Genomic DNA, 15441 nt, shown 5'->3' on the forward strand with positions numbered 1-15441 from the left:
CAGCTGAATTCAGGAGACAGGAGATTCCTCTGGGTCTCCCACATGGGTGCCAGGGCCCAAGACTTGGGTCATCCTCCACTGCCTTCGCAGGCCATAGCAGAGAGCTGGGTTGGAAGAGGAGCAGCTGGGACTTGAACTGGCACCCATATGGAATGTCAGCACTAGAGGCAGCGGCTCCACTCACTACACCACAGCGCCGGCCTCCAAAGTAAATTTAATTTTTTTATTTTTTATTTTTATTTATTTTAATTTTTTTTTTGACAGACAGAGTGGACAGTGAGAGTGAGAGACAGAGAGAAAGGTCTTCCTTTGCCATTGGTTCACCCTCCAATGGCCACCGCAGCCTGTGCACTGCGGCCGGCGCACCGCACTGATCTGATGGCAGGAACCAGGTACTTATCCTGGTCTCCCATGGGGTGCAGGGCCCAAGTACTTGGGCCATCCTCCACTGCAGTCCCTGGTCACAGCTGAGAGCTGGCCTGGAAGAGGGGCAACTGGGACAGAATCTGGCGCCCCGACCGGGACTAGAACCCGGTGTGCCGGTGCCGCAAGGTGGAGGATTAGCCTAGTGAGCCGCGGTGCCGGCTTCAAAGTAAATATAATTTAATGAGGCTTCTTTTACAAGATTTGATACATCAGAGCAGAAAATTGCAGAAATGGAACATGAAAAGTTAATTCAGGTGAATGCGTTTAGAGGGGATAATATTTAAACAATTGGCAAATCAGTTGCCATTTAAACTCTTTCAGAACTAACAGAAAACAAAAATTGCATCTTGATTTCTGTCTCTGAGTAAGACTCAGATTCCATATTGAGGTACATCAAGGCTTGTCTAAAAAGTTCATGAAGAGAAGTGTGTGCATAGGCAGTTTGCTTCTTTCCCACATCTGCACTGAAGAACTCATTCCTTTCCATGAATCTGACCCTCTTCATAGGTGGTTGTGGAAGAACTACCAACATGCCCTGGCCTTTCACTTTGCCACCCAGGAGATCAATAAGAATCCCTACTTATTACCAAACATGTCCCTGGGTTACCAATTCTACAATGGTTTTCCCAGTGATCAGCTCACCTTGTGGAGCACTCTGCACTGGCTCTCAGGACAGGGTATATTTGTCCCTAACTACAACTGCAAAAAACAAGACAAATCAGTCGCCATCATTGCAGGAACCACAGCAACATTTTCTGCTGAAATTGGAACCCTTTTGGAGCTCTACAAAACCCCACAGGTATGTGTGTTCTGAATTTCAGAGAAGAATGTTTAAGTTTTTCCTAACACCATTCTCTCATCTGTGTTGAAAAGGCAATGTAGAAACCAAGAATAAGAGAGGGAAGAGATGTGCAATTCAGGACATGCTCAAGCTGACTTACCTCAAATGGTAGAATTAGAAACAGAGAGGGAAGAGATGTGCAATTCGGGACTTACCTCAAACGGTAGAGTTAGAAACATACCAGGGGATTCCAATTCAATCCCATCTAGGTGGCATGTACCAATGCCATCTCACTAGTCCCAGTGATCAATTTCTGTTCACAATTGATCATAATGATGGGACTAAGAACCAAAGGGATAACATAAACAAGAATAGTGTCTGCAAATACTAGCTGATAGAATAAAAAAGGGAGAGAATGATCCAACATGGGAAGTGAGATACACAGCAGACCCATAGAATGGCAGATGTCCTAAACAGCACTCTGGCCTCAGAATCAGCCCTTAAGGCATGCGGATCCAGCTGAAAAGCCCATGAGAGTATTTCAGGCGTGGAAAGCCAAGACACTCTGGGGGAAAAAAAAAAAAACTTAAATGAAAGATCTCTGCGAGTGAGATCCCAGTGGAAAGAACAGGTCATCAAAGAAGGAGGTACCTTTCTCTGAAGGGAGGAGAGAACTTCCACTTTGACCATGGCCTTGTCTAAATATGATCAGAGTCGGTGAACTCAAAAGGCTTCCATAGCCTTGGCAATTCATGACAAGAGCCTAGGGTGATTACTGATGCCATAAACAAGAGTGTCGATTTGTTAAGTCAACAACAGGAGTCACTGTGCACTTACTCCTCATGTAGGATCTTTGTCCTTAGTGTTCTGTACATTGAGATCTAATGCTATAACGAGTACTCAAACAGTATTTTTCACTTTATGTTTCTGTGTGGGAGCAAACTGTTGAAATCTTTACTTAATGTATGCTAAACTGATTTTCTGTATATAAAGAGAATCGAAAATGAATCTTGATGTGAATGAAAGGGGAGAGGGAGTGGGAAATGGGAGGGTTGCGGGTGGGAGGGACATTATGGGGGGAAGCCATTGTAATCCATAAGCTGTACTTTGGAAATTTATATTCATTAAATAAAATTTAAAAAAAGAAATCCAATACTAAAAAAAAAAAAAAAAAAAAAAAAAAAAAAAACAAGAATATATATCTCACCATGATTTTAAGTGGGAAAACCCTGGCCTGTGAAATTATTAACAGAAGGAAGGAGGTAGGAAGAAAGGGAAGGGGCAGTGAATGCTGAGGGTCTCCACTCAGATTCCTACCTAGGGCCAATATATCCATCCCTACCATTGGATTTATTGACTTCATTGTATTCACAGCTCAGTATCTCAAAGGTAATTTCCACAGCACCAAGAAGTGTACTGTCCAAGGTGGCATCCACAGGTGATAATGTAGATGTGGGGATTTAAAAACCTGAACATTTGCTTTTCCTTTGGGACATCACAGAGGACCATGCCTTCCCTAAGTTTGCTAAGAGTGTTCGAGGCTCAGTTCCAGTGAAATGGGTGTTCCTGGACTCCATCATCCAAACCTCCCTCACTCACCTTCACTGAAAGATTCCTTCAGAAGAATCTCACTGAGTGTTCTATTTACAATTCCTGACATCACAGATTGTTTTTCCTAACATTTTGGTTTGAGAGGCAGAAAGAGACATAACAGAGGTCTTCCATTCATTGGTACACTCACTAATGTGCTGGGAGTCTGGCAATTGTAGGCCCTGGGTATAGGAATTCTGTTCAGGTCTTCCATGAGGGTTAACTATTTCAATTAATCAAGACATTACAGCTGCCTCCCAGGATCTGCATTAGCAAATCAGTGATTTATAAGACCCAGTACACACCATCAGCAATATAGGCCCATTACTGCCAAAAAAAAAAAAAAAAAAAAAAGACTTCAGTCGCATAAGAGGATTCTAAGCTGGAAAAATTATTTCACCAAAAATCAGAGTGAGTAATTGTGATTTTCATGACAAGTTATGTGATGTTGTGAAAAGAAATGAAATACAGTGTATCAGGAGATCCATACAGACTTTGTCATGGTTTACATGCCACATGGGTTCTATCCCACATTTGGGTGAGAGAGAGCAGGATATTATCTTGGTGGTATTGCATTCAGAATTGATGCCTTCCCAGTTTGCACTGCAGGATGTGAAGAGAAAATAGTGATATGACACATTTTCATGCTATCACCTTTATTCCAAAGGCTAAGGGCATGAGAAGCATAGTGTTCTTTGTGTGCAGAATAACAGAATTCAGCTATCTCTAGAGAAATCTTTCTTTTTACCCAGTAACATTCTCCTCAAAGGCCTCCCTTGGAGAGAATATCTCAGCCTTACCCCAACAAAGATAATTCACAGTCATGACTACTTTGGCTTTCAGATCACCTATGGCCCTTTCGATCCTCTGCTAAATGATAAAGACCAGTTTCCCTCACTCTATCAGATGGCCACCAGTGACAGCTCTGTGGTCCATGGAATGATCTCCTTGTTGCTGCATTTTGGCTGGACTTGGGTGGCGCTCTTTGTATCTGATGATATGAAAGGAGAGCAGTTCCTTCGGAACTTCGAGACAGAGATGGTAAAGAAAGGTTTCTGTGTGGCCTTCACACAAAAGCTCCCTGCCACTAAGAGACTGTATGCCTCCACTGATATCACTTTCATGACTGGGATCAGCCTTTCTTCTGCAAATGTGCACATACTCTATGGTGAAGTAAGGAGCCTCATCAATGTGGACTTTGCAGGAGGATACTTTTTAACCGTGGGCAAGGTGTGGATCATGGTAGCAAAGTGAAACATTGTTGTGCATGAGACATACCATGTACTGCACTCTTTCCATGGAGGCTTCTCATTTTCACCACACAAGGGGGAAATCCCAGGCCTCAAACATTTTCTCAAGACAGTGGACCCTTCCCACTACCCAGAAGACTTTTACTTCACTAAACTCTGGTTTCACATTTTCACCTGCCTACCTTCTGGGTCGCTATGTGGAGAAATAGGAGACTGCCCACCAAACACTTATTTAGAGTTTTCCCCAGGAGACATGGACATAATGACTCTATCTGACTCTAGCTATTTCATCTACAATGCCGTGTATGCAGTGGCCCATGCCCTCCATAAGATGTTTCTAGAGAAAGTAGAAATGGGATCTCCAGGAGATGCAGCTCAACCTAAGCTTCTCCCTTGGCAGGTAAACCTCCTCCAGAACAGGACAGGCATGAAGCCCTAATATATTTGCACTTTTTTTTACTGAAGTAGAACTCCATGGTTTTTGTCATATACTGCCAGATAAGGTTTAAAAAGTTAATCAAATTCTCAACTAAGTTTCTATAGGAGAGCTGAGTGGAAAGAAACCCACATGGTATCAATTTTAAGCATTAGTGAGATATAAAATTCTAAGTATAGATAATTTAACACATATAACTCATGTGTTTGTCTTATTTTGGATCTACAAGGACTGCTAGACATCTTCAATTTTAGAAAAATGTATATCTTTAAAAAACTAGACTTATGTCAAATTTTAAAAGCATTAATATTCTGACTTTTAAGTTTACTTTGTTGAACCCTAGAAGAAGCTCAGGTAAGAACACAACTGGTTACCATCATTAAAATTATCCTTTAGCACACCCATCCATGACAGACCCATGTTTAAGTGCAAAGCTTACCTTCCCTAAAGCCCCAACTAAACCTCCTTCCTGGTCATGGATACAGCAGAGTGCATGCCTAAGCCAGCTAATATAATTTACTGTTTGTATCAAATCACTTCCCATCATTTCTTCAGGCAATGATAGAATAGTTCCCCTCACATGAACCCATGACATGGTGACCACCCAAACCCAACTAAGTCTCTCCTAAGAAGAATCCCTGAGGATTATGAGCCTGGGAAGTGACTGCTTAGTGCATGTACACCACTCAATAACCTGTAACTTGAATTCCATTTCTGGGATTTCTTCAATCTCATTGTCTTCACAATCTAGTATTGAAGTGTTGTGTACTTTTGTGGCCATCATAGTGTCTTCCTTATTCTGTTTCTTGAACTGGTGCATTTGTTGATCGTCATTTGTGGAGATACTAGTTGGTTTCTGTGTTTTATCACTGTGGTGGCTTTCATCTTTGGACTATGTGTGGATTAATGGAATGTCTGCTTCCAGGGAATCCCTAGAGCTTTGTGGTAGATTATGTCCAGGAAGCTCTTTTCAGTGCTCCAGGGTGAGGTTTGTAACTGAGGTGACACACCCAGGTTTGGCATAGTAAATCTCTATCTCTTTCTCTCTTTTTTTTTTTTTTTTGGATCAGATAGGTTTGTTTTTGTCTGTTGGTGTAGACTCAGCTGAGCTCCTCTACTCAAAGGAGACCAGTTACTGGGTGCTAGCTCCAGTGTGTATATTATTTGTTTGCTCTGCCATAAGGACCACACAGAGGATCTGTGCAGTCCTCGGTGTAAGCTCAGATTCTCCAACAATGTCCCTGGCCAGCTCACCAGGGAGCCCTGATCATATGGCACCTCCAGCAGTGAGTGCCCAAAGTCTCAGCCACAGGCTGAGTCCTCTTATATGTTTGTCTTGTTTTGGATCAACAGGGACTGCTGGAAATCTTCAGTTTTAGAAAAATGTGTATCTAAAAAATAGGCTTATGTCAAATTTTAAAAGCATTAATAATGTGACTTTTAAGATTACTTTGTTGAACTCTAGAAGAAGCTCAGGTAAGAACACAACACAATCATGCACACAAGCCTCCCACAGTCACAAGCACTCAGCCCCCTGTCCTCCTCACCAGACTCAGGAGTCTCTGCTTGGCTGTTTGCTGGTGCAGCTGTTATGTATGTCCAAGGTTATGCCTGTTCTCTATCAGCTTGTTACAGGACACAGTTGCAGAGTAATTGGAGAGAGAGAAAACATGCCCCCTACTTTGTTTATTTTCCTGTAGTTTGGCAGGTACACTATCCCCCATGGGACTCCAAGCTGGATTCCCTCTAAGCTCTTCCTGCAGCTTTTCGCCAGTTGCTTGGCTCCTGCGGATTGGTCTCACCTCACTCTCCAACACTGGTGCAGAGGCTCTCAGCTGCTGGGGTCCTGAGTTGTGCATGTCCTTACCCTCCACATAGGTCCACTGTGTCCCTCCAATTTGTGTAGAATTTCCTCTGCTGTTTTCTTCCTAACACTTCCCTGAGCCTGCAGTCCTTCTACTTTTTCTTAAACTATGTTCTCCTAGACTACAGCAGCCATCACCCTCCTTTCTCCACCATTTTAATCCCATCTCTAGCACCTAAACTTGAATGCTGTACATCTTACAATTATGTTTGTCCTCTAGCTTCACCCACTCCTGAAGAAAATCCAGTTTAGGAACAGTGCTGGAAGTGACATATCTTTCCATGAAACAAGGCACAATGTGGTACAATATGATATCCAGAATATTGTGAATTTTCCTGTGGGCCTTGGGTTGATGGTCAACATTGGAAAGTTTTTCTCTAAGAGTTCACATGATCAAGCCTTGGTCATCAATGAAGAGATGATAGAATGGCCTATTGCATTCAAAGAGGTATGGATCCCTTTCAATACCACAGGCCTACATAGAGGTCTGAGTAGAATCTTGGGAGTAGATTAATTACGAAGCCTTTATGTAAGCATCAGAGTCTCAGTTCACATCATGGTTTCCAAATACATGGTAATACTTATATATGTAGCTAATCCTTACATATTCTTATATATATATATATATATAATCCTTATTATATATATATTATAATCCTTATAATATATATATTACAATCCTTATAATATATATATAATCCTTACATATTATATATATATATATATATATATATAGGTAATCCTATATATATATATATATATATATATAAAATATATGTAGGTTATCCTGTATATAGGTAATATATATTATGTATTCTTATATATAGAGAGAGGTAATCCTTATATAGTCTTAGGTAATGCATGTTGAATGAATGTGCAACTTGGAATAATCTACTGATTTATTTTTAATTTATTTTTAATTTTATTTATTTGAGAGGTAGAGTTATAGCAGTGAGAGGGAGAGACAGAGAGAAATGTCCTCCATCCAGTGGTTCACTCCCCAAATGGCTGCAATGGCCATGCTGTGCTGATCTGAAGCCAGGAGCCAGGTGCTTCCATCCAGTCTTCCATATGGGTAAAGGGGTCCAAGGACTTGGGCCATCTTCTACTGCTTTCCCAGGCCACATCAGAGAGCTATATTGGAAGAAGAACAGCCAGGACTAGAACTAGTGACCATAGGGGATGCCAGTGCCAAAGGTGGAGGATTAACCTAATGTGCCACAGCACCAGCCCCTGATTTATTTTTTTAATTTGAACACATATATTTTGTAGATGTTTAGTGAATAGAATGAAGGCTATAAATGAAAAGAAATAGAGAGATTAGTGTATAGACACATAAATACTAAATATATCTATATATTCTGAAGACCTTAATCACATATGGTGAGGGTCTTTATGTTGTGATGCATGATGAACACAGTGGACTATGGGTTGACTTATCATTCACCTCTTTGTAGATAGCATTTCCTTTTTTCATTTCACATGCTACTCAGTCTTCCACAATTTATTCTACATAACATCTTGATATTGACAATAATTTGTCATGTTTCCAAAATATGATATTTTCTGCATGACCAAATATAACAACAATGCATTGCACCCAAGTGATGTGTTTATCTCTAAAATTAATGGCCTGCCTGAATGGAAAATATCAGAAATGTACTAAACACAATTATTGTTTCGTAACACATTCTAACCATTTCTATGTTGACCTGAATTTTTCATAGTTACTCTCAGTGGTGTGCCTCCATATCATGTCTTTTGTTTCTTTTATCTGTGCTATAAAATATTCTAATCAACTAAGTATGAGTTCATGGTCAATTTTTTTCTCAGACATTCTAGTTTTCAGAATCATTGCCACATAGAAACCCACATTAAACATATTTTGGATATAGTGGTTCAATAAGAGATAAATGGCAGGGGATGTTAGTTGGTGATGTGTGAAATAAAAGTGATTAAGTACATTTGTAATATTTGGTACATGTTGACAAAGTACACTGATGACCACAGAAGCTCCAAGTTAGCCACCTAGCTAATGATGACATGGCAGGGGTCGGAGGAGACACAGAGATGACCTTAAACTGAAGGTCACATTTTCTGTTGTGAGGGGTTAAGCATTGAAATTCTATCAATGTGGCCAATAATCAAGATGAATGTTTCTACTTTTTTCCTTTCAGACTCCTCAATCTGTGTGTAGCCAGAGCTGTGGCCCAGGATTCAGGAAAGTGCCACAGGAAGGAAGACCTGTCTGCTGCTATACTTGCACTTTTTGCACAGAGACATTTCCAATCAGACAGGTAGAAACCGTATCCATTTCTACTGATATCTCCACTGTCATAATTATACTACTCAGCCAAAAAAGGAATGAAATCCTGCCATTTGCAACAACAGTGATGCAACTGGAAGCCATTATGCTCAGTGAAATAATCCAGTCCCCAAAAGATAAATATCATCATATGTTTTCTCTGATATTTAGTAGTTAATATAGACTACAAAAAAGCATTGCTTAAGAATGAAACTGACATCTTAGGATTTCATTATGTTTTTAGCTCTTTTCTATACCCCTGTGGAACAGTGTGCTGTTTCTACATTTTACTTCTTGAACATTATGGCTAATGGTGCATTAAGTCTGTGGTTATAAAGCAATTGAATTTGTATTATTGTAAAAGTTAAAACAAGAAAGGAAGGAAGGAAGGAAGGAAGGAAGGAAGGAAGGAAGGAAGGAAGGAGGAGTATTCTGGGAGGGAAGGGAGGAGGGAAGTATGGCTACCATCTTAGAGTTGTTTCTATAAAATATATGAAATCTGTTCTCTTTACATTGATAAAAATTTAAAATAAGAATAAATAACCCAAAGTGAATTGTGATTGGGAATGTGATGGGAGATAGAGTGGGAGGTGGGGGATGGGAGGGTTGCAGGTGAGAGGGAGGTTATAGGGGGGAAAAGCCACTGTAATCCAAAAGTTGTACTTTGGAAATTTATATTTATTAATTAAAAGTTAAAAAAAAAACAAAAACAAAAACAAAAAATGAAAAAAAACCAAGAATTTTTGTAATGAGATTGTAGTGAACCATTGCTATGAATACAAACATTCACTTGTTATCTCATACATCCATTTTATGATCGCTATGTCTACCACATTATGAGTAGACTGGTTTCTGGTGGCGCTCATCCTTTTGGGCTTAATTGTGCTATTGATTTCACAAGACATCTTATTTTACCCTCCAATTCTGAGAGAGGCAGTCCTAATCTGAGCTCTTCCAATGGGCTGTGCTTAAATTTAGGCAATACATGTAAAAAGCATCACCACCAAGCTTAGTTATGCTTCCTTAGATGAGCAAATCCATGTATTTTCATGCATAAATGCAATGTACAGGGACGGTGCAAGTTGATACAGAAATGTTTTATTACTCTTGTACCATATTTAGCATTATGCAGTGTGAAATATGAAGACAATATATAATCATAAAGGATGCAGATTGGCATCATTAAAAAGGGTCTTTGCACAAGATAAACATTTAAGGAATTACCTATGAAAGCCAAATATATCAAATTATGTAAAGTAGACATACACTAATTAGAAAATGCTTCCATTATTCAAAATACAGAGCAGATAATACTTTTTAAAAGATTTATTTTATTTATTTGAAAGACAGAGTTACAGGGTCAAGTAGAGACAGAGAAAGAAGTCTTACATCTGCTGGTTCACTCCCCAGATGGCTGCAATGGCCAGAGCTGCACTGACCAGAAGCCAGGGGCCAGGAGTTTCTACCAGGTCTCCCATGGCAGGTGCAGGGGCCCAAGGACTTGGGTCATCTTCTACTGCTACCCCAGACCATAGCAGAGAGCTGGATCAAGGGGCAGCTGGGAATGGAACCAGCACCTGTATGGGGTGCTGGCCAGGGCATTAACTTGCTGAGCTACATCACCGGCCCAAAAATAGTTTTTATTGCTCAAAAATAATAATTCAATGACCATTAATGCAGCAGTAGAAAGCACTTAATTTTTCACACTTCAGAGAAAGAATACATTTATCAGGTGTAAAGATTATAACAAATAATTTATCAGAGTGATGTGCAACACCCGCTAAGTATATGAAACAAGAAACAAAAAAAAAAATTACCATCATATGGGAATTCGTAGCTCATCACATAGGTGCTTGTGTGTGTCCAGATTGTCTCTGAGACAAAAGCTAGGAGCACCCACTGATTCTAGGAAGAGAGCATTCTCCCTGGATTGGGAATGCAGAGTTACCCTAGTGCATCTTGGTATATGATAGAGGCAGTCTGTTCTCAAAGTGGCAGTGCAAAAGTGACGCCTTTCCTGGACAGAAAAAGGCAGCAATTAAGTATCAATCCTGAGTCTCTCTTTTTCCTCAGATGCAGAGCAGTGCATCCCATGTGCAGATCACGAGTACCCAAACATGGAGAGAAACCACTGCCTCCCCAAGCTGGTGACCTTCTTAGCCTTTGAGGAATCCCTGGGGATGGCTCTGGCCTGCATGGCTCTGTGCTTCTCTGTCCTCACAGCTGCAGTCCTCTGGGTCTTTGTGAAGCACCGAGACACTCCCATCGTCAAGGCCAATAACAGGACCCTCAGCTACATCCTGCTCATCGCCCTCGTCCTGTGCTTCCTCTGCTCCTTACTCTTCCTTGGCCATCCCAACACAGCCACCTGCCTCCTCCAGCAAATAGCATTGGCCTTGTGTTCACAGTGGCTGTTTCTACTGTGCTGGCCAAACCATCACTGTGCTTCTGGCCTTCAAGCTTACAAAACCTGGAAGAACTATCAGGCGATTGCTGGTATCAGGAGTTTCTAACTCCCTCATTCCCATCTGCTTCCTGATCCAACTGGCTCTCTGTAGCATCTGGTTGGGAATCTCTCCTCCCTTCACTGAGTCAGATACACACTCTGAGCATGGCCATATCATCCTAGTGTGCAACAAGGGCTCGGCCACTGCCTTCTACTGTGTCCCGGGCTACCTGGGTTCCTTGGCCCTGGCAAGCTTCACTGTGGCTTTCCTAGCCAGGAACCTGCCAGACACATTCAATGAACCCAAGTTCCTGACCTTCAGCATGCTGGTGTTCTGCAGTGTCTGGGTGACCTTCCTGCCTGTCTACCACAGCACCAAGGGGAAGGTCATGGTGGCCGTGGAGGTCTTCTCCATCTTGGCCTCCAGTGCAGGGCTCCTGGGCTGCATCTTCCTCCCCAAGTGCTACATTATTCTCATAAGGCCTGAAAAGAATTCTTTGAAAGACTTAAAGAAAAGAGCAAGTTCTAAGGGATTCTAAAGATTTCCACTTGTTTAGCTGTCACATATTCAGAGTTTAGGACCGATAATCCAGACTGAAGTGGCATTTAAGCTATATGAAGGAAATGAAATTGATTTTTCCTTTAAATATAACTGGTGGGTTGGGTGTTTAGCCTAGTGATCTGAGAGAATGGCATCAGTTTCTGGCTCTGGTTTTTGCTCCTGACCTGGGCTACTGATTCCTAGGGCCCTGGAGAAAGTGGTGAATCTTCATGTAACTTTGTCCTGGCCATCCATGTAAAATTCTTGGGTCTGACTCCCTGTTGTTGGTTGTAGCCTCGACCCACGAACAAGCACTGGGGTTGAGGAGGTATGAGGCATTGAATAGGATTTCTCTTTGTCTCTATCACTAAACTTCTTTTTCTCTCCCTCTCAGAGTTAGTAATGGAGTTTAGGGAAAAATTTTAAATTGAGTAAAGTAAATCATGGTGTAAATCAAACCTCAGATGTGCATCAAGGCTATAACAGCAATGTTATTTTATATTAAATTGCTATTCCTAAAATTCTGGAGACTGAATTAATTTCTATTTATCAATGTGCAGACAATGTAAGTGTTCTTATTTGCTAAGACATCTAATTAACATGCTTCACGTTCTGTTTGCCCTGGCTATTGATTGTTTAACAAATATTTCTTGGCATTGTGATTTAAGTGAGGTTTCTTTCCCAGAAACAGGAGGAGCATGGTCAAGCAGTGTTCCTTGTGGGGATGCCACGTTGTCCAAAAAATCTTAATAAATACTGATTGTTGAGTGGATTTTTGTGTAAGGTGTAAGTTGGGGGACTTGCTTCATGTTTCTGCACATGGAAATCCAGTTTTCCCAGCACCATTTATTGAATAGACTGTCCTTACTCCAGGGATTGGTTTTGGATCCTTGATCAAATATAAGTTGATTGTAGATGTTTGGATTGATTTCTGGTGTTTCTATTCTGTTCCATTGGTCGGTCTATCCATCTGTTTCTGTACCAGTACCATGCTGTTTTGATTACAACTGCCCTGTAGTATGTCCTTATATCTGGTATTGTGATGCCTCTGGATTTGTTTTTATTGTACAAGATTTCTTTAGCTATTCGAGGTCTCCTGTGTCTCCATATGAATTTCAGCATCATTATTTCCATATCTGAGAAGAATATCTTTGGTATTTTTATTGGTATCACATTGAATCTATAAATTACTTTTGGGAGAATGGACATTTTGGTTATATTGATTCTTTCAATCCATGAGCATGAAAGATTTTTCCATATTTTGTTAGCCTCCTCTATTTCTTTCCTTAAGATTTTGTAATTCTCATCGTAGAGATCTTTAACATCCTTGGTTAAGTTTATTCCAAGGTATTTGTGTTTTTTGTGCCTATTTTGAATGGGATTAAAGATCTAAATCTACGACCTAAGATCATCAAATTATTAGAGAACATTAGAGAAACCCTGCAAAATATAGGTACCAGAAAAGACTTCTTGGAAAAGACCCTGGAATCACAGGCAGTCAAAGCCAAAATTAACATTTGGGATTACATCAAATTGAGAAGTTTCTGTACTGCAAAAGAAACAGTCAGGAAAGTGAAGAGGCAACCGACAGAATGGGAAAAGATATTTTCAAACTATGCAACAGATAAAGGGTTAATAACCAGAATCTACAAAGAGATCAAAACAAAAAACCCACTTAAGAGATTGGTCAAGGACCTCAATAGACATTTTTCAAAAGAGGAAATCTAAATGGCCAACAAACACAAGAAAAAATATTCAAGATCACTAGAATCAGGGAAATGCAAATCAAAACTACAATGAGGTTTCACCTCACCCCGGTTAGAATGGCTCACATTCAGAAATCTACCAACAACAGATGCTGGTGAGGATGTGGAGAAAAAAGGACACTAACCCACTGTTGGTGAGAATGCAAACTGGTCAAGTCACTGTGGAAGTCAGTCTGGAGATTCCTCAGAAAGCTGAATATAGCCCTACCATTCAACCCAGCCATCCCACTCCTTGGAATTTACCCAAAGGAAATTAAATTGGCAAAAACAAGACTGTCTGCACCTCAATGTTTATTGCAGATCAACTCATAATAGCTAAGACCGGAATCAACCCAAAAGCCCATCAACAGTAGACTGGATAAATATATTATGAGACATGTACTCTATAGAATACTATACAGCAGTAATAAAAATGAAATCCCGTCATTTACAACAAAATGGAGGAATCTGGAAATCATCATGCTGAGTGAATTAAGCAAGACCCAAAGGTACAAATATCATATGTTTTCCTTGATCGGTGACAACTAACCGAGCACCAAAAAGGAAACCTGATGAAGTGAAATGGACACTATGAGAAACAGTGACTTGATCAGCCCTTGTCCTGACTGTTGATGTACAATTTAATACTTTATCCCTTTTCAAATTTTTTGTTCTACTTAATACTATTGGTTGAACTCTGTAATTAACACACAGTTATTCTTAGGTGTTGAAATTTAACTGAAAAGTGATCCCTGTTAAATGTAAGAGTGGGAATAAGAGAGGGAGGAGATGTACAATTTGGGACATGCTCAAGCTGACTTGCCCCAAATGGTGGAGTTAGAAACGTGCCAGGGGATTCGAATACAATCCCATCGATGTGGCTTGTGCCAATGCCATGTCACTAGCCCAAGTGATCAATTCCAGGTCACAATTGATCATAATGATAGGTCTAAGAGTCAAAAGGATCACACAAACAAGACTAGTGTCTGTGAATACTAACTGATAGAATAAAAAAAGGAGAGAATGATCCAACATGGGAAGGGGGATACACAGCAGACTCATAGAATGGCAGATGTCCTAAACAGGGCCTCAGAATCAGCCCTTAAGGCATTGGGATCTGGCTGAAGAGCCCAGGAGAGTATTTTAGGCATGGAAAGCCAAGACACTCTGGCAAAAAAAATCCTTAAATGAAAGATCTCTGTGAGTGAGATCCCAGTGGAAAGGATGGGCCATCAAAGAAGGAGGTACCTTTCTCTGAAGGGAGGAGAGAACTTCCACTTTGACTATGACCTTGTTGAAATAAGATCGAAGTCAGAGAACTCAAGAGGCTTCCATAGCCTTGGAAACTCATGACTAGAGCCTAGGAAAATTTCTGACACCATAAACAAGTGTGTCAAATTGTTAAGTCAACAAGAATCACCGTGTACTTACTCCTCATGTGGGATTTCTGTCCTTAATGTATTGTGCAATGTGAATTAATGCTATAACTAGTACTGAAACAGTATTTTACACTTTATGTTCTGTGTGGGTGCAAACTGATGAAATCTTTACTTAATATATACTAAATTGATCTTCTGTACATAAAGATAATGCGAAATGAATCTTGATGTGAATGGAATTGGAGAGGGAGCAGGAGATGCAAGGGTTGCAGGTGGGAGGGAAGCTATGGGGGGGAAAAGCCATTGTAATCCATAAACTGTACTTTGGAAAATTATATTTACTAAATAAAAGTTTAAAAAAAGAATAAGAACAGTGAGAATGTTTGAACATGGGAAGCAGTTCACACAGCAGTCTTATAGAATGACAAATCTCCTAAGCAGTAAACAGTGTCTATAAGTTCAGGCATAGCCCTATCATAAAATGACATTGCTATTTACAACTTGATTTAAAACTTGGTCTCCTGTGTTTCAGTTTTAAATATTACTCTTATTTCATATTAAAATACTTCTAGAATGCATTGTATTTTTTTGAGAGGCAGAGAGAGAAAAACAGAGAGAAAGAGAGAGATGGTTGGAGAACAACATTTCACTGATTCACCTCTCAGTGCCTGCAGTGGC

General features: G+C 40.3%; 1 pseudogene; it reads left to right on the top strand.

The window, feature by feature from the left end:
- The first annotated feature begins 4300 nt into the window (after nt 1-4300).
- On the top strand, nt 4301-11637 carry LOC100349724 (vomeronasal type-2 receptor 116-like; annotated as a pseudogene).
- The last annotated feature ends 3804 nt before the right edge of the window (nt 11638-15441 follow it).

The sequence above is a fragment of the Oryctolagus cuniculus genome, unplaced genomic scaffold (genome assembly GCF_964237555.1).
Source record: "Oryctolagus cuniculus unplaced genomic scaffold, mOryCun1.1 SCAFFOLD_50, whole genome shotgun sequence".
Taxonomy (NCBI): Eukaryota; Metazoa; Chordata; class Mammalia; order Lagomorpha; family Leporidae; genus Oryctolagus; species Oryctolagus cuniculus.